The sequence below is a fragment of the Dasypus novemcinctus genome, chromosome 7 (genome assembly GCF_030445035.2).
Source record: "Dasypus novemcinctus isolate mDasNov1 chromosome 7, mDasNov1.1.hap2, whole genome shotgun sequence".
Classification (NCBI taxonomy): Eukaryota; Metazoa; Chordata; class Mammalia; order Cingulata; family Dasypodidae; genus Dasypus; species Dasypus novemcinctus.
Window position 1 is genome coordinate 4,055,282 of NC_080679.1, and position 20,074 is coordinate 4,075,355.

The following is a 20,074-nucleotide window of genomic DNA, read 5'->3' on the forward strand; positions in this document are numbered from 1 at the left end:
AAACGTTTGTGGCAGAAGCTGAGGGCTGCGGGCGGTTAAGGTCCAGGCCAGGACAGGGGCAGTGCTTGTCCGTGGGGCCTGGAGGGCAGGGCCGCCACTCCGGGGACCGCTGCAGGTCACGAGGAGCCAGCTATGTCACCACAGGGTCCCCCATTTATGTCTTCTAAGACATGGTGACAACTAAATGGGGCAACACACTCAAGCATTCAGAACAGGGAATGGGGCACGGCAGGTACTGAAAAGAGAAAAACAGCACGAAAAGGAAGCAGAAGTGACCGGCTGAGCTTGACAACTTCCCCGGGCCCTGGGGTGAGGTTAGGACCCGAATCCGCCCAACTGCTGGCTGCGCCAGGCACCATCTCGGGCCATCTGGGCTTGGGCCCCTGCTGGCGGAATCCCGGCACAGCAGCAACCTTGATTCCCGCACTTCAATTTCTAGTTGGGTGACCCTCGCTTTCCGTTGCCCAGCTCTGGGCAGGTTGATCCAGGGAGGCTGGAGACCCCAAACCCCCCCCACCGCCCCGGCATCCCACTTCCCAAGGCGGAGATGCCCCCTTTTCCGCGTCTGGCCTCCCCACTCTCTGCCCAGTGTAAAACCTTGAGCCCATTGCCCAGTTGCAGGGGATCTTAACATTTTCTGTTCCACAGATCCCTTGGCCAGTCAGGTGAAAACCACGGAACCCTTACTACGTCCACACTGTACCGTGTATTATTTAATAAACATATCACACCTGCCGCAGCACATCCCCACAAGAATCATGTTTTTTTGGATGTCAATTCAAGCTCAGGGACCCCTGGTTAGAACCCCTGGCCCGTTGTGTTGTATCAAGTGAGCATGGTCCTGGGGTTACTGTGCTAGTTAGCGTGACTTAGAACAGGTTGGTAAAAGACGCAGGCTTGGGGGTGGGGGTCCAAAGAGCAGGGTCCGTGGAACTGGCCGTGGTGGACATGGCCTGGTCACTGGGGACCTGCAGAACCAGGGGAGAGCCTCGGTCAGGCTGCAGCAAATTAAATGCAGATTAACCAGACTGAACTGCCAGGGCCTGGGGTACAAATGCCATGAGGCCTGGTCTTTGTCCTGGAAGAGCTGAAGGCCGGACGTCTGCTTGTCACCAGTGAGAGGCGGACGTGCCCTGCCCTGCCAGAGGCAGTACCCGTAGGGCTGCCACTGCCCCCTCCTGTCTGGGCGTCGCTTTCCAGGCTCACCATCTCGCCCCTCCTCCTGAGAGCCCTGCCAGAGGCGCCAGGGAAGGGAACCACGTGACCTGACCGTCCACAGATTCAGAGCCTTCCCTCTGCCGCTGCTTGGCAGTGAGGTTTCTGTGCCTGCTTTTGTAAATAAAGTTTTATTGGAACACAACCCATTGTCCATTTGCACGTTGCCTACGGCAATATGGCTGCAGAGATGAGTAGTCAAATGGCAGAGGCACAAGGTCCGCAGAGTGGAAAACATTTACTCTCTTTTTATAGAAAAATCCTTCCCACCCCCATCTAGATAATGGAGAGGAAGAAAAGTATTGTGATTTAAGGAATTTAACCCCTATAGGTATTCCTGGGAGGGAATACATTGAACACCAGAATACTTTGGATATTTGTTTTCTGTTTCGGGGGTGTTTTTTTGCTCAGTTTTGTTTTTTTTATTTTTGTTGTTTACTTGTTTATTATGGAAAATTTCTAACATACCCAAAGGTAGAACAGCATAGTGTTTTCCCAATTGGCAACATGTCCATCACGTGAAGCTGGGAAAGGAGAATTGGCTTTTGCTTTCTTAACGAAACGCCACGCTCGCTCTGGCCATGAGTTCCCGACGCAGACGTGCGTTGCATCGCTGTCCCAATTTCACAGGAGAAAGCTGAGATGGAGCAGGGTGGAGAGTTTGCTCCTGGGAGGGTGAGGATTCAAATCCAGGGCTTGCTGTGAAGCCAGGCGCTCAGCACCAGCCCAGGTCTCCCCTGAGGCTGCAAGAAGGAGCCGCCTGCATCAGCCCGCCTCGGCGCGTTGTGCCCGTGAGCACGACCCCGCTGCCCGCGTGCCAGCGCGGCTGGGGTGGCCGTGACAGGCCGCGTCACCGCCCGCGCACCGACGTGTGGCTCACAGGTACTGGGGGCCTTTTCCTCTGTGTGTGGAGATCAGTGCCAGGTTGTGCTCTCATGCTGGATTTCAAATCAGGGTTTTAAAAATTGGTATTATTATGACTGAAAGTGGAAAATAGCATACCTCTGGAAGGGTATTAGCTAAACCTTTCACAGGAATAGATCTGTGTGTTAATGGTTTGTTTTTGTGCTGTTTGGTTGTCATGGAGACAGGCTGCATTAACTAATAAGTTTGTTTTGAGAATTTTAACACCGCTTTGCCAAACGTTTTCTTTCTACTGCAGCGAGCGTTTGCCGTTCTCATTGACGAGAATTAACTTGGACTCCAATATCCTTCAAGCTCTTAAAATGGCCAGAGCCCCCTCACCAAATACGACTTGAAAACTCTGAGAAGTGAGAAGATGTGTCAACTGCAAACATATTTAGGAACAACAGCGCACTGGAGATGCTTCGGAAGAAAATGCGAGAGTATGCGTGTAATCTTGGTGTGCTTCGGGACACACTAAATAAGGAGGTGCGCCCTGGTGGAGGACGGAAAGCCGGTGTCGTGCCAGTTGCCCACGAAAGGCTCAGGTAGTGGGTGCTCCGGTGAAGTGGGCAGCAAACCAGACGGGGGGGCCTCAGTCTCCATCAGCGGCCCAGAGGGAGCCGAGAAGAGGACGGCCACTGCTGAGATCCAGGGGTGGCGTGGGGCAGGGGTCACCAGCCAGGGACCTTGAGAGGGAGTCGAGGCCTTGGCTTTCTTCCTGGCTGGAATCCTGCACTGAGGGTCCCCGTGCTTATCACAGTGCCCGTGATGATGGTGCTGACAGTGGAGGCCGTGCCTAAGTTTAGCCTTCGAATCTCGAAGAGCAGAGCCCACATATCAGAAACGTGGGAGAGAGGAAGGGAAATCAGGCTATGTCAGAAGGACGTTCAAGTCCACGCAAGAGTATTTAAAATGCTCTCTGAGCCTCGGTCTCTCCATCTTCAAAGGAGGAACTCCCTCTGTGTAAAGAGCAGGCAGTGGACAGGACCAAAGGCCAGGGGGCAGGAACACGTCCAGTGGACAAGACCAAGGCCAGTGTGCAGAACCAAGTCCAGTGGGCAGGACCAAGGCCAGTGGGCAAGACCAAGACCAGTGGATAAGATCAAGGCTAGTGGGCAGAACCAAGTCCAGTGGGCAGGACAACATCCAGTGGACAAGACCAAGGACAGTGGACAGGACTAAAGGACAGTGGACAAGACCAAGTCCAGTGGGCAGGACCAAGTCCAGTGGACAACACCAAGGCCAGTGGGCAGAACCAAGTCCAGTGGGCAGGACCAAGGCCAGTGGACAAGACCAAGGCCAGTGGGCAGGAAAGGAGTGAGGTGAGGCCACAAGTATGAACAGATCCTGGAGCAGGTGGGATGACGGAGTCGTCACGCTCATTCAGTGCCAGGATAAATGCAGAGCAGGCACTGAGAAAGTGTATGGGCTGTTAATGAATGGAAAGGACACCCTTCAGAGAAACTTAACGCCTTTGTTACAGAAATGGTAAGGGTGTTTCTAGCAGTGGTGGGTCTCCTGTGGCCCTGGCCCATGTGGATGATGGGGTAGCCTCAAAGTAGGTGCTCCAGGCAACCCACCTTCATCTGAGAGACGAGCTCTGCCCACATGTTAGTGTAACAGGAGTAAAAGGGCATTGTCAGTTCACCTTGTTGACCTTGAGTGACACTGGGGCAAAGCAAGGCTCATTCAGTTCAGATACTCAGAGTTATTCAAATGGAGTCAGAAGACTGTTTACTTTATAATCTAATTTACCCTCACAATCCATAGAGTCTGGGGTAACGTGACACCTAACATGTCTGTGTCTCAGTTTCCTCAACTGTGAAATGGGGTTGATAATAGCATCTACAGTAAATACTATTAAAAGAGTTAACATGGATGAAGGACTTAGAACACTGCCTGGAACACAAAGTGTTGAATAAATGTTAGCTATTGCATCCGTTACCTCCTGATGTGTAACAGAGCATCCCCAAATGCTGTGGCTTAAAACAGCAACCTTTGATTATCTCTTAGGATTTATTTGGGAGGGGAATTTAGACGTGCACAGCAGAGATGGCTTGTTTCTGCTCTACTCTGTTTGGGGCCAGGGTGAGAAGACTCAAAGCTGGGTGGCTCAATGGTGGTAGGAGCCGTAAGATAACCTGCACACGCACTCCCCTTCTACAGGGGGAAATGGGACGCACACGGCATTCACTGGCCCATCGCAATTCTGAAATCCTGCCCGGCATAGATCACCAACTCCTGTTTATTGCTTATTCTCCCTTCCTGGGAGGAGGGAGAACTTTCCAGGTTGGAGTCAGGGAGGGCTCAGACAGAGCAATGCCTGCGGCTTCCACCGAGGGAGGCTGACTCTTCAGGGTCTGCTTCATTCATCCCTTCAGCACACGTCTGGGGGCCGGGCTGTTCATCAGTTGGGAAAAGGCCCGGGGCTGTCATGAAGGGGGGTGGAGGGAAAGCCCTGGCAGGTGGAGCTGCGCCCTGGTTAGGCAGTGGACGCACACAGGTAGGCTCCTTTGCCAGACACGCCTGCTTGCCCCCGGAGGGAGGGCTGGGGATGGGGGCTGGATATTGGTGAAAGGCCAACTGAAGGCAGGGAGAGGATGAGGAGGTAGGCTACTGGCATTGGCGGCCGGGGTGTGCTGGGGTGAGGGGAGAGAGGAGCCTCTCTGGGGTGCCTGGGCAATGGGGGGCAATTAGCCAGAAGAGGGGAGGAGTGAGAAAGGATCTGCTTGTGGGAAAAACGGTGAGCTCAGGTTTGGACAAGCAAGGGATGAACTCAGATGAAGAGTATTGGCGAACTGAGGGTGGATCTGTGCGATTTACTGAGAGACTTGGAAACAGTGTTCAAGTGTTTAGAGGAACTTGTAACTAATAGGAATTTTCCATGGTTGTCCACTACCAGATTTTATATTTTTCTTGGTGGGGGGAATTCAAAAGATAATATTATATGATGATGAGTTCAAAGAAACCATTGCAGTGTATACTCTTGTATGCAGTTTTGGAGTTTTTACCATGATGCGCATGTATTGGAATGGAATTTGTCCTGCACAATGTTTTCCAGTCTAATTTCCAGAAGAAACCTATGTGGATATTTGCGATTACTGTAGACAAGAGGACTGCTAGTAATGGTATAGAAACACTGCATCGCTGTAGAAAAGCTGTTTCTACTAACCTTGCTGAGAACCAAGAAGTTGAAAGGGTACTGAGGCATTAAACAAATGCACTTTCCCCTGGGCGGAACTCTTGGGACCCTCTCTCAGAGCCTGCTCCTTCCTGCTTTGCACACAATGTAAACACACCTGCTTATCTGGTTTCCTGAACCCCAACAGATCAGAAACAACAAATCCACCAGAGGAGCTATTCACAGCAGGCCACTGAGAAGGTGCTCCAGTGGCCAACAAATAAACAAGAGTGCAGAGAAACTGCCAGAGCCCTACGGGGCATCCAAATGCCCTTGGGGACTGTGGACATCATTTTACATGACAAGGCTGTGACCCTAACTTCAGTTATAATCAGGGCTGTGTGTGCAAGGACGTCCACGAGGCAGTGGGGACGCCCCTGCCCACAGACGCTGAAGTGTGGGCACTGAGCAAGCTCTTCTCAGCATCTGTTCCGACTTCTCATTTTATAGAGAAGCTGGATTCGGTGCAGACCAGGGACTGGCCAAGGGCATGTTGCTAATTAGTCGACAGAGCCACTTCCAGCACTTTCTAGCTTCGTAATTTCCAGGGGGGACACAGAGCTTGAAGATGCCTTTATCCTCAGCCATAACGGAGGGAGGAGAAGTGGGTTGCTTCCTCCTGGTTGTGCTGGTAGACCCCCCTGGAGGCTGGGCCAGGACAGTTTGAGTAGTGAGTGACTGAAATCAGAGACCCCAGTGCAGTGGGGGGAGGGGGGAGACCACTATCGTGCAAGGGAATTCGTTTCGGTTTAACAGAGAAAATCCATTTATAGTTCATCTCTGAGCAGATTATGGTATTACTGCCAGCAGATCTGAGAAAAGTCTTTGCTTTCCCAAATTCTAGAGTCCTTTCACTTTTTCCTAGCTTCAAAAATTCCTTGATTCCACTTCAAAGCACCCATAGATGCCAACTCTGCTCAGTTGCGCCTCTGACCAGATTTGACTTTTATTAGCAGCCCAGCTGCCGTTTCCCCCCTGCAGCTTCTACATCTGCTTCCAACGGGATGAGAGTGTCTCTCTCTGCTCAGGGGCCCACGAAAGAGCTCCCAGCAGGCTCTAAGGCTGGGCACCTTGTGAGATCGGGTTTTCCTCTGGATGGGTGTAGGGGAGGGGGCCGGGACCACCGGTGTGGGCAAAAGCGACATCAGTGGAAAACCAGCGTCACTGCCGCCCCGCTCGAGCTGGTCACGCGGGGCCCCGGCTGTGTTTTGGTTCCTTCTGAGCTGAGCTCGGCTTCCAGGGCCTTGAGGAAATGCGGGCAGAGCTGGCCGGCTCCCCTTGAGTAAGTGACGAGCTCCTGACTTTACCAGCAGGAGCGGAGGGTCGAGGTGGGACCAGCTTGTGCCTTTCCCCGGCACAGCGTTCACACGGAGTGTGTGCCCCGGACACGCCCGCAGTTGCCCCCGCCAGCACCTGAAGGCGGTGGCCTCAGTCACGAAGCCCCTCAGTGCTGGGCTTGGAGATGACTGACAAGCCCTTGCGTGTGCACGAAGCGCTCAGGGCTTTTCTGCAGACAGGGCTGCACCCTTCGGAGACGAAACTACGAGGTTCCCATCTCAGAGATGTGAAAGCAGGGGCTCGGGCAGCAGGGACACGGGGCCCAGCAGTGCTTTGCCACCTGCCACCTGTCGGCGTCAGAGCTGCGGCCACGCCCATCGCCCTCCACCCGCTGTCAGTGCGGGGGGTCGGTGGTGTCAGCTGAACCAAGGCTCTGGTGGGACCTCGCCGTCCAAGAGAAGAGAAGGAAAGGAGGGACCGCGCTGGCGAGAAGGGGGCAGGAGGTGAGGCGCAGAAGGAGCAGAGGGGCTATCAAGGTGGGCTTCGTAGGGTGCTGCTGAAAGCTGACCCTGTGGGTCCCTCTCCGGAGAAGCGCATTCTTCTCACACCCCTGCCGGGGGCGCCGGGATAGAGACCCTGAGGACAAAGGCACCCCGAGACCCTTGCTACTTGAGGGGTCGTCCCAAGACCAGCAGCATCACCTGGGAGCTTGTTGGAAATGCAGACTCTCAGGCTCCGCCCCAGATGGGCCAGGTCAGAATTTCTATTTTAACCAAGCCCCTGGGAATTGGCAGGCGAGTTCAAGTCCAAGAAGCCGTCTCTAGATCATGCAAAACAGTTCAAGTGAAATTGTCAAGGAGGCTGCTAGCTTCCGTGGCTTGGTAGCTTCTCAAGCAGCCCCTGCTAAACCTAATGAGCTGGGGTCCTATGAAAGGCCCTACGTTCATTTGATCTCTGTTTGGGTTTAAAACATGTTTGCGCTCTTCACCTGTTTGACATAATCACTGAGACACTGATGCAAGGTGATTTGATATGCCTCGAGGGAGAAGGCCTCTTGGATGGAGTTGGGGTTGTTGATTTCCCACGAACAGCAGGCAGGGCATCGAGCCTTGGATTCCTGGCTTTGGCCAAGTGAGATCGCCTTACTTCCAAGGGCCAAGGCATTTGGACAAAGATCCAGCCCGCAGAACGTGCTGCGGGCAAAAGAATAAGCTTGGCGTCGAGTCGCCCCTGGGTATTGGGTTTCACGGCACTCATATGGCCCTGTGTATAATCCTGGAGTTAGGTAAGGGGACCCTGCCCCAAGAAACAGGGCTCAACAGGCTGACCCTGGTCGGGGAGTATAAGAGAGAGTCTCCTGGGTTGATCTGGGAGCATGTGTTACGTAAAGGAGACCATTAATTCTGTGTGATAAAAACAGTCACTGAAGGGCAAGGCAAAGAAATGAATATTTATTGAAACTATTTTGTTCTAAGCACATTTTCACACTTGACTTTGCTGCAAGCCAGAGAACAGAGACAGTCCCATTTTTGAAGATGAAAAACTCATGTTTAGGAGCTAAGTGAGGCCCTTAGCTGTCCATTCTCCCATCATTCATCCCCCACTCACTCACCCTCCCATCCTTCCTTTCTACCATCCATCCTTCCTTCCTTCCATCCAGCCATCCATCAAATATTCTTAACTATGTCTCTGTGGCTTATGGAAACTTACAATGGTTACAGTTATGAATTGTTCCTTGACAATCAAGCTGCAAGAAAGGTAATCATTTTGTTCTTATGTCACAGAGGACTTAGATGTGGTCTAAATGCTCACTGAACTTGGCGAGGAGTCCGGTATTGTATAATATTTCACAATGTCTTCCTCACTGTTTAAGATTGTGCCAGAATCCCAAGATTACCACTCTTACCTTCTTTGTCCAGATCTATGTTTTCCTTTCAAAGGAAATCACATGTTGTTCCTCTCCCTTGGAGCCAGGCCTCAAATTGGGACTCCTACGTACCCTTGAGCTCCATCTTCAGGCTCTGTACTTCGGAGCCCTGGCTAGTCCCCACTTCCCATGCTGTTGCAGCCTTCCCAGCTGAGGCTAGCAATGTGTGAACCAGATGTTGCAGGTGTGTAGCCCAACAGCACTTTCCAATGGCCCCAGCACAACAACTTTGACTTCATGGACACCCCTAGCAAGAATTTCTCAGCTGAGCCCAAGCAGCCCAGGGAACCAGGGAGGACAATAATGAAACGTTGTTTAAGCCACTAAGCTTTGGGCTGTGGGTTACACAGCAATAGAAAACTGAACCAAGCGCCAAACATGCCACACTGGCAGGCAGAGTGACACCACCTGAAGAAACCCTTCCACCAGCAACGTTGGTTTAGGAAATGCCAGGTCATGGAGAGAAATGATTGGTTTAATCATCTCCAAAGAGGGAAAGAATTCAAGGACAGTCACTTCCAAGCCACTTCCATGACATTCTATGGGCAAAGGTAACCACTAAGTCCAGCCCAGAGCCAAGGGGCAGGGGACGACCTGCAGATACGGGAGGGACTGGATTGATGGAGGCCATTTTAGAGACACAGACCTGAATCATAAGGACTGGGGCACAGGGGCCCCAACTCAGATTCGTAAGGGGGGTATTGCGTGGGATGAGAAGATTTGGATTGACAGGAAGGGAGATGTGGATTGACAGGAGAGGAGGTGTGGATTGACAGAAAGTGGAGATGTGGATGACAGGAAGAGATATGGATGACAGGAAGAGGGGGTGTGGATTGACAGGAGGAGGAGATTTGGATGACAGGAAGAGATATGGATGATAGGAAGAAGAGGCATGGATGACAGGAAGAGGAGATGTGTGATGACAGGAAGAGATATGGATGACAGGAAGAGGGGGTGTGGATTGACAGGAGGAGGAGATGTGGATGACAGGAAGAGGAGTATGGATTGAAAGGAAGAGGAGATGTGAATTGACAGGAAAAGGAGATGTGGATGACAGGAAGAGGAGGTGTGGATGACAGGAAGAGGAGGCATGGATGACATGAAGAGATATGGATGACAGGAAGAGATATGGATGACAGGAAGAGGGAGTGTGGATTGATAGGAAGAGGAGATGTGGATAAAGGAGGAGAAGATGTGAATTGACAGGAAGAGGAGATGTGGATGACGGGAAGAGATATGGATGACAGGAAGAAGAAATGTGGATTGACAGGAAGAGGAGATGTGGATGACAGGACGAAGAGGTATGGATTGACAGGAAGAGGAGATGTGGATAACAGGAAGAGATATGGATGATGGGAAGAGGGGGTGTGGATTGAGAGGAAGAGTTGTGGATTGAGAGGAAGAGATGTGGATGACAGAAAGAGGAGGTATGGACTGACAGGAAGAGAAGATGTGGATGACAGGAAGAGGAGTATGGATTGACAGGAAGAGGAGATGTGGATTGACAGGAAGAGGACATGTGGATGACAGGAAGAGGAGATGTGGATGACAGGAAGAGGAGATGTGGATGACAGGAAGAGGAGATGTGGATGACAGGAAGAGGAGGTTTGGATTTGCATTTGTAAAAAAAATAAAGCAACCAAAGAAGTCAACAGATAAATGTTTAGGCTTAAAACGTTTAAATTTATGAGTGCCAAGCAAAAAGGGCTCTTTGAGATTATGTATCTTCTGGTACCAGGACTCCCCTTGAATTTATGATCATGCCTCAGATTGATTGCAGGCGACTGGGGGAAAGATTACAGGAGACTTTGTTCTCTGAATTCTCTATTTCTGATTTTGTTTACTTCTCTGATTACAAGGCTAGACGATAGCTATTTAGTGTAAAGATTCAAAGATCCATCTCCCCAAAGTGAAAAAAGAAAAACCATAAATCTCAAATTAATTGGAACAATTTTGAAAAAGAGTAATGTCCTGTGAGTAACCCTGTCAGAAATTAAATTATGTCATCAATGCTCCTGTAATAAAAACAATCTGTGGTTGGTGCAGGACTCTGTAGCCAAATAGTCCAACTCCAAAAGGAAAGGTGACTTTTCAAATCAAGTGGGTAAAGACTGATATTTTTTCCAATAAAATGTTTTTGGACAAAAGGCTTGAAACATGGACAAAAAATACCCATGTCTCTAAAACTAAACGAAGTCAGAACCATATGAATATTATGGAAAACAGCAATGTTCAAAAGTTTAGCCATCTTAGGCTGAAGAAGGCCTCTTTTTTCATGTCCCCAAAGACAAAAAAACATAATGAAAAAAATCATAAATGTGACTATATGAAAATGTAAAATGGCTATATAAGAAAAACACCTCTAAAAATAGGTTGAAAAGCTAGCAAAAACTGAGAAAATATTTTTCACACACATGACTTACAAAACCTCATATGCAAAGGATACTTAGGAAAATTAGGAAAAGAAGTTACCCAATAGGAAGAAATGGCAAAAGGACATGCAATGCACATCTACTCAGAAAAAGAAATAAAAATAACTAGTAATTATACAAGAGTAAATGCAATAATATAAAATTGTGAAAACATGTTGACAAGCGTCTTCTTATGTGCTTAGTAGGAGTCTCAAATTAGAACTAGATGGCAGACGGCTCGGGAACGGGTATCAGAGTGCAAAATGTCTCTATAACTTTAGAGGCATATTTGTTTTAAAGGAGATAATTTCACAGGTTTAAAAGAATGCATATAATGTTATTTATTTTAAAAATAATAAAAAAGAGGAAAATAAACAAAACCTCTAAAACCCCATTAATGAAGATTGGCTGTGTGAGCTACGGTAAGTACAATAGAATGTCACAGAATAATGGCAATGACACACGTGTCTGTTGATACTGAACTATTTCTAGTGCATATTGGTGATAGAGAAAAAGCAGATCTTAGAACATCATGTCCGCTATGATCCAATTTATGTAAAATTACAAACATGCATCGATAGGGATAAGTACCAGTTTTCCTCTCATCCTTACATGCTCGCTCGAGCATGTTTCAGAAGGGGCTGCGGCCGTGCCCTTTCCCAGTTTTCCGGGGGACCACTGCTCCTGAGGTGTGTGTCCCCAGCTTAACTCAAGAACATTTCCTGTCTTGGTGTGAGGGGCTCTGTTTTCCAACTCTAATTTTACAGATAGGAGATGCTGAGCCAATGTCTGCAGCAGTTGTCTCCAGGTAGTTGAGCTTGGAGGATTTCTGCTTTCTCTTTCTATTTTCTGTTCTGTTTGACCCCCCACCCCCACCCCACACACTGTGCATGTATCATTTCTACCAAGGCAAATAATAACTTTACCCCACTCTAGGCAGCATTTGTGAAGAAGTCCAGAACAATATAGCAAACCACGGAGAGATTTGAAAACAGCGCCTGTTTGTGTTATGAGCTGCCAGTCCTGGGATAACTGAGATCCTTCCCATTTGTACCTTGTGTTCCAGTATCCAAAGCATTTCACATCTACTAGCACCTTGAAATCTTCAGAGGAGCCTGGAATAAAATGATGAGATACTGGAGGCTCGCTGGCATTCCTTGGGTAGACCAGAAAGGTGTAGACACTGGCAGCGGGCGCTGGCGGGAGGGCCCCAGGCCAGCCTGGAGGTGGCACAAGGTCCTGACACCTTTCTGATACACAAAGATGCCCTATAATACCAGTTATAAGGTAAAAGTCAAGAAGAATAAAAAACAAAAACCTGAATGCCCATTAATGGATTGGCAAACTCTCACCATCCCACTGGGATGAGCAGGAATTTGCTTTGGATTCATTATCTTCTTCTTCTTTATCCTTTCTCAGTCTTATACAAGGACCAAGAATGGGCCAATTCGATCTGAAAATAGCCGCATCAAAATCTCCCCTTTGGGGCTCCCCACTGAGCCTTCGGACACGCTCGACTAGGAGAGGCAGCCTGGGTGAGAACGGAGCCCCCGCACCCACCGGACTCCTGGGTGCCGGCCAGGGCCCAGCTTTGGGCTAGGTCACCCCCAACGCAGGTCCAGTGCTGTTTGCTTCCCTGCGCCAGAGGGAGTTGGCCATGGAGTCTGGCCTCTAGAAGCCGCCTGTGCTGAGGCCTTGGGCACCAGTCGTGTTCATTGTAGTAAATTGTTTTACCATGGTACTATAAAACTTGCACATAAAACTTGCCATTTTAACCATTTTTAAGTACACAATTCAGCGGTGTTATTACGTTGGCAATGTTGTGCAACCTCACCACCATCTATTTCCAGAACATTCCCATCGCTCCAAACCGAAACTCTCGCCCATGAAGCAAGAACTCCCATCCTCCTCCCCCAGCCTCTGAGAACTTCCGGTCTTTCTTTCTCTCTACAAACTTGCCTATTCTGGTTATTTCAGTGAAGTGGATTCATACAATATTTATCTCTTCATGTATGGCTTTCTCCACTGAACATAATGTTTTCAAAGTTCATGTCATGGCATGTATCAGTTTTTCACTGCTTTTTATGGCTGAATAATGAACGTTTTGTTTATCCATTTGTTGATGGACACAGGTTATTTCCCCCTTTTGGCTAACGTGACTAATGCTTCTATGGATGTCGGCATACACAAGTATCTGTTCAGGTCCCTGCTTTCAGTTCTTTGGGGTATAAGCCTAAGTGTGAGTTGTCAGGCCACAGGTAATTCTATGCATCGCTTTTTGTGGAACTGCCAACCTTTTTTCCACAGTGGCTGCCCCGTTTTACATCCCCACCAACAATGCCCTAGAGTTGCAACAATGCAATTTCTCTGCATCCTTCCCATGATTTGTTGTTTTGTTTGTTGCAATTGTTTTGATAATAGCCTGGAGGGTGTGTGGGGTATCTCATCGTGGTTTCGATTTCACCTTCTCTAAGGGATGAGGATGTTGAGTGTCTCGTCATGGACTTACTAGTCATTTGGATAGCTCCTTTGGAGAAATGCCTTTTCAAGTCTTTGGCCCATTGTTCAATTGAGTTGTTTTTCTTTTTGTTGCTGAGTTACGGGAGTTTTTTGTATATTTTGAATATGAAACCCTTATCAGATATATGACCTGCAATTATTTTCTCTGTCCTGGTTGTCTTTTCATTTCCTTGACAATGTCCTTGATGCTCCAATGTTTTTAATTTTGCCAAAGTCCATTTTACCCATTTTTCCTTTTGCTGCTTGCGCTTTGGGTGTCTCTTGAGCATTCCTGATTCAGCACTTCAAGGGAACATGGATAATTATTTCTCTCACCTCCCCTGTAAGACCGTTTGGAGTTATCATCTCCCTGGAACCAATGGAGGTGAGAACGGACTCGGTGACTCCCCGAAGTCGCCCCGAGGGTCCCCATTACAGAGGCAAGGTCTTCACTGCTGAGCCTGCCGCCAGCAGGGGGTGGCTAGATCCCCAAATATCACCAGGCTCCTCTTCCGTCCTGCAGCTTGCTTTCCTGAGTGGACGTAGCAGGGGCCTGGAGAGCAGACCACGGCCCAGGGAGGCCAGGGGGCACCGCGGCGGGGAGAAGGCGCTTGGCAGCGAGCTGCCGGGTCCAGAGCGCGGCGACAGGAAAGCCTGCAAGCGTGGGGGCTCCGGGGCAGCTGGCCGAGGAGCACAAAGGTCTCCCACCACCCAGGCACCCTGCATGGGGGGAGCCACTGAAACGCTAGAGTGAAGGCCGTGACCTCCAGGAGCCCCTGCGGCCTTATCCGGAAACGCAGTGAGGTGGAGGTAAGCTCTGCCTGGCCGTGCCCTTGATTTTTATTTTATTTATTTTTTGCATTTTTTCTCTCTATTTTTTTTAAAATGTTACATTCAAAAAATATAAGAGGTCCCCATATACCCCACACCCTCCTCTCCCCACTCCTCCCACATCAACAACCTCTTTCATCATCATGGCACATTCACTGCATTTGGTGAATACACCTTGGGGCACTGCTGCACCGCATGGACAGTGGTCTACATTGTAGTTGACACTCTCCCCCAGTCCACCCAGTGGGCCATGGCAGGACATACAATGTCCAGCATCTGTCCCTGCAGTACCACCCAGGACAACTCCAAGTCCTGAAAACGCCCCCACATCACATCTCTTCTTCCCTCTCCCTACCCTCAGCAGCTACTGTGTCCACTTTCTCCACATCAATGCTACAATTTCTTCCATTACTAGTCACCATAGTTCCATAGTAGAATATCAGTAAGTCCACTCTAATCCACACTCTATTCCTCCATCCTGTGGGCCCTTTTAATTTATGCCATTTTGTCCGACTCTAACACATGAGCCGTTTAAGCGATCCATTTCCTCTCAAAGGAGACTCCTCCACGGGTGTGCGCACAGGCAGGAGGGAGATGGGGTGTGGGTGGGGGGTGCGTGGACCCCTCTCCCCGAGAAGGGCCTGTCGGTGCCTGGGGCCGGCTGCCCTGGCACCTCCTCTTTGTCTGGGCCAGCGCGGGTTCTCGAAGCTGCCCCGAGACATGGGGGGCAGGTGCCTATGTCGCCGCCGCTCCCCCTCCCGCCCCCTCCTGGGCTGCTCAGTGCCCTGGGCACGTGCCCCAGTGGCTCCCGCTTCGCCCAGCCCCCACCCCCCTGCCATACCTGAGTGCACTCCCCCAGCCCTGGCCGTGTGGGCGTCCAGCCCCTCTGTTTACAGAGAGGGACGCTGGGCCTGGAGCTGGAGACTGTGACAGCGGCAGCGCCAGGCTCTCGGGGAAGGCCGAGTCGGTGCTGGAGCCCCAGCGAGCAAGGCCAGCCCGCCCGGGCTGGGGGGCCCTCGCCCTTCCTGGTCCCCTGCCCTTGACTTGGGGTCCACGTCGTGGACCCCCACATCTTGTGTGGCTGCCACCCTTGTTGCAGGCTTCCTGTGGGAGGAGGTGAGCAATTGGGCACACAGGTGGAATTGAGCAGGCGCAGGCGAGCTGTGTAGAGCTGCAGGGCTCAAAGTGCATCCTTGGGGCCCTCTCCAGGGCCCCGTGCACACTGCTGAGGCTGGTGCCCCTGTGGCTGGGTGGCCATTTGGCCTGGTGGAGGTGGCCGCAGGGAGGCCGTGGCACGCTCCGTCAGGACAAATGGCCGTGCGGACACCTTGCCCGTCGCCGCCCAGCAATCGAAGTGTTAATATGCCTAGAAAAATTTTAAAACCACCACGAGCAGTTTGGTTTTACTTCCGCAGCTCTTTCTAATTAGCATTTATATTTGTCCCTGCCTGGCAGCACGTCCTGGCGGTTGGGAGGTTTTTTCCGTCTCTAGCTGTCGTCCCCTTGTCTTCCTTTCTCTGCACGGCACGGCCCTCCCTCTCCTCCCCCCTCACCACGCAGGGGCCACACGGGCACTTCGGCATCTCAGGAGCGTGTCACCTCCTTTGGCAGGGGGCTTCTGCGACGAGGGGCTGCGCTGAAAAGCAGAGACTCACCCCCGGAGGCGGGCTGCTCGTCGGCTTTGCCGTTTCTGAGTCTTTTTTTAAATCATTATTTTTAACAAACCAATGTTGTTGGTACATAGGAATAAAGCGTATAATCCATCCAAAGTGGACAGCCAGCGGTATGGGGTATAATCATACCGCTGCGCGTTCTTCACCTCAATCATCATTACAGCACTTTCATCATTTCAATAGTAATAATAATAAGTAACAAACAAGAAAATTCGGAGTCTTTTTAACAATTCGTGGTGGCACGTGTGGTCCCTGCTGTTTGCCTGATGGCCACGGGCAGACAATGGCACAAGTGCAGGAGGCACTGTGTGTCCAGAACGATGGCCGCTCAATGGGAACCTGAAATCCAGGTGAATTCAATACAGATACACTGAGAATCGACAAGAGTCCAACAGACGTCAGTCCCCGGGGATCCAGGGCCGCCCCCACCCTTGGAGGCGTGTGCTCAGTGGCAGAGTCACATCCACGACTTCCCAGGAACCAAAGCACCAGACGGGCTCCGTGGATATCGGGGGGGGGGGGCTTCCCAGGGGAGGTGGCGTTGGCGAGGGTTGTGGAGGAGGGGACGGAGGTTGCCAGGCAGCGGAAGTGGGGGCGAGGGAGCATTCTGGGTGAAGGACTTAGGATGAGAAAAGGTCACATTGGGTCAAACACCCCGAGTTTCCCTGGAAGGTCATCAGCTGGCGATGACGCCGCGGGCACGTGGGGCAGAGAGTGGGGTGGAGAGTGGGGCGGCATCGTCTATTTCGGTCTCAGGAGCTGGAGCCCACCTTAAAAACACGGCGTTCGTTGTTTGTTTGTGTCTAATTATAAAAGCAAATCAGGGTGAGGAGAGAAGGGAAAGGGGCAGAGACCAGAAGCAAAAGTGGCAAAACAGGTAGAGTAGAAGGAATGCAACTATTTACTACTTTTTTTTGGGTGCTTTTCTATATTTTCAAACTTCTCAAAATGAGAGTGCAGGACATCCCCTAGACATTTGTATCATTTTGTGATCTTTGCCCAGGACCCAGGGTGACTTTTATTGATAAATATGTTCAAGGCTTGTTTCAGAAACGTTTTAGTCAATTGTCTAGTTTTGGGCTGTTACTTGTCCCGTTCATCTGATGTTGTCTTCGGGGGCAATAACCCGTGTGCTCGCTGTCCCATCTATTTCCCAGCCCCTTCGCCTTCTCTGCCGTGTGCTTTTGTTTCATCCTTGTCCCCTCCCTCCGTGCCCTGAGACGGTTTCTCAAGGTCGTTCTTTTCACCCCAGCTGGGCTCTCTGCCGCCTGGAGTCCCCGGGTTCTCTAAAGCAGAGTCACGCCTGCGGGTTCAGCCTGGGATTTTGGTCCCTGCTTGCTTCTCATCCGGTTCCATTTTCATCTGAGTCTGCCACTGTGTTATCTCACTCTCCAGCTCTTTTCAGAGTTTCTTGAGTTTTATTGAGAACACAGAGCAGATGCTTTCTAAAAATTGCTCCTGATCCTGCAGTGGCGGCGACTCTGTACTATTCCGATACTCAGGCACTTGCGTGTTTATTCTAAATAAGTTCTTCCTCTGCATCTTGCGGGCTGGGTGCTCACGTGCACGCGGTATAACCCTCCATGAGTATCCGTTCCTCTGGAATCTTGTCCTTCAGGAGGAACAGCTTTCCCAGGCTTGCCCTCTGGGCTGGGTGAGAATGCCCTTTGTAGCTCAACCTAGGAATGGAATAACTGGTCCTTGGCAGGAGCTTATCTGGTGCCATGAGAGGGCTCACACCCTTGCCCAGCAGCCATCAAGCAAGGATGGAATTTCCTGCCAGATAAGTTGGATGTCTTAGCGATCCTCCAGCCAGAAAGAGGGTAGAAGGCAGAAGCCCCTGGGGTCAGCCCCTTCCGCTGCTGTCCCATTCCAGAGCGGCATCCATGCACTTCCTTCACTTCCCCTCCCAGGCTGGGTGTAGGTAGGAGGGTGTTGAAAGGGCTCCGGGGAGCACAGTGAGGATTTCGGGTGGGGGTCCTGCCCACAGCCCCGCAGCTCCCCCTCTGAGGCTGGGAAGTACTCCCAGCTCATTTCTCCCGTCGTGGCTCACCTACTCCATCTCAGGGAACCCCGCTGTGGGTGGCGGCAGTTCTTCTGGTAGACCCCCGGCCGGTGTGCCCAGCTCCCAGGCTTTCGCTCGAGGGAGTCACTGGGAGACGGGGGTGGGGACTGGGGTGGGTCGATCCAGCCCAAAGCTTCTCTTCCCTCGGGGCATCGTTCTGGAAGGCTGGGTGGAGGGGAACGGAAACTGCCTAAGAGGCTTCCCTGCCCATCCCCTGACCAGTGCCCATTGGCTCGTGAATCAGTGGACAATCACCAGGAGACTCCAGCGTTAGGGAGGAGATGACTCGCCTGCCAGGGAGAGCCGAGGGGCGTCGTTCACACCCTAGGGATGGAAATGTCACTGGGAGAACACAGAAAAATGCAGGGGTTGGGAGGCATCGGGGACTAAGCCCCGCTTGTGCATTCCTGCTTCTGATGGTGATAGAGATTGGGTGGGGTGCCCAACCCCGCTTTGCTCCCACGGAAAGAGGCATGCTCTCCCCAAGCCCCACCTTCAGAAGATGCAGACACCGAAACACCTCTTTCTCAAATTGCATTTTTCTCAATACCTGTTATAGGATGTATCATCCCCCCAAAAGATACGTGGAAGTCCTAACCCTCTGATGCTGTGAATGCGAACTTATTTAGAAACAGGGGCTTTGAGGCTGGTGCTAAGTTAAAATAGGTCACACTGGAGAAGGGTGGTTCCTAAATCCAATTTGACTGGTGTCTTCTAGGAAGGGGAGAAGAGGCATGGATGGACATGGGGGACGTGACGATGCAGCAGAAACTGAAGCGCTGCGCCTTCAAGCGCAGGAACCCAAGGCTTGCCCGCTACCGCCAGGGGCTAGGAAGATGCAAGGACGGTTTCTCCCCTACAGCCTTCACTCCCTGCTGGCACCTCGAGTTTGGACTTCTGGCCTCCAGGATCGTGAAGGAGGAGATTGATGTTGTTCGAAGCCACCCAGACTATGGTAGCCCTAGGACCCCAAGATTGTCCCTAAACTGTACTGGAATCTGAACCACGTTTCTCATGGACAATTCGTACCTACTCAGGGCTTTGAGAGTCCACATTCTATTTAGGATGATAGAAAAGTTTTGGAAATGGATGGTGGTGATGGTAGCACAACATTGTGACTGTGATTAACAGCACTGAATTATGTATTTGAACGTGGATAAAAGGGGGGCATGTTAAGTTATTTATATGATACTAGAATATATTATTTGGGAAATGGACTTGGCCCAGGGGTTAGGGCATCTGTATACCACATGGGAGGTCTGCGGTTCAGACCCTGGGCCTCCTTGACCCGTGTACAGCTGGCCCACGTGCAGTGCTGATACGTGCAAGGAGTGCGGTGCCACGCAGGGGTGTCCCCCGCGTAGGGGAGCCCCACGCGCAAGGAGTGTACCCCGTAGGGAGAGCTGCCCAGCACGAAAGAAAGGGCAGCCTGCCCAGGAATGGTGCCACACACAAGGAGAGCTGACACAACAAGATGACGCAACAAAAAGAAACACAGATTCCCCCGCCGCTGACAACAACAGAAGTGGACAAAGAATACGACGCAGCCAACTGACACAGAGAACAGACAACCAAGGTGGGGAGGGGAATAAATAAATAAATAAATAAATCTTTTTTAAAAATTTAGAATACATTATTTTAAAAACTCCATGGGAGAGGAAAAATAATAAAAATGACAAAAACAATAAAAATATATTGACATGGGATCATCCCCTTTTCATAGAATGCTTTCCTGTGCAGTTTCTAAATGCTTTCTGGGTGTGAATGCCTCTGAACTTAGCTCACATTAGGAAAGAAGGCAAGTGGAGGATCTTAGCTTCATTTTTAAAATGTGGAATTGATGCTTGAGGAGGTTAGAGGCTTTTCCAGGGTCACATGGCTGGTAAACATCAGAACTGGGTCCCAATTCCAGGGAATTCCCTGAACTGCTGTCCACACTGCTACAGCCTCAATGAGTGGGGAGAAGTCTTTCCTTATAAGAACAGCTTCTTGACAGGAATTTTAACTCTCAGCATAGAGCTTATGCTGTGCCCCCTATACCTCACAAAAATGAGAATTTCTCTGTCAACTTCAGAGCTAGCTTTGACA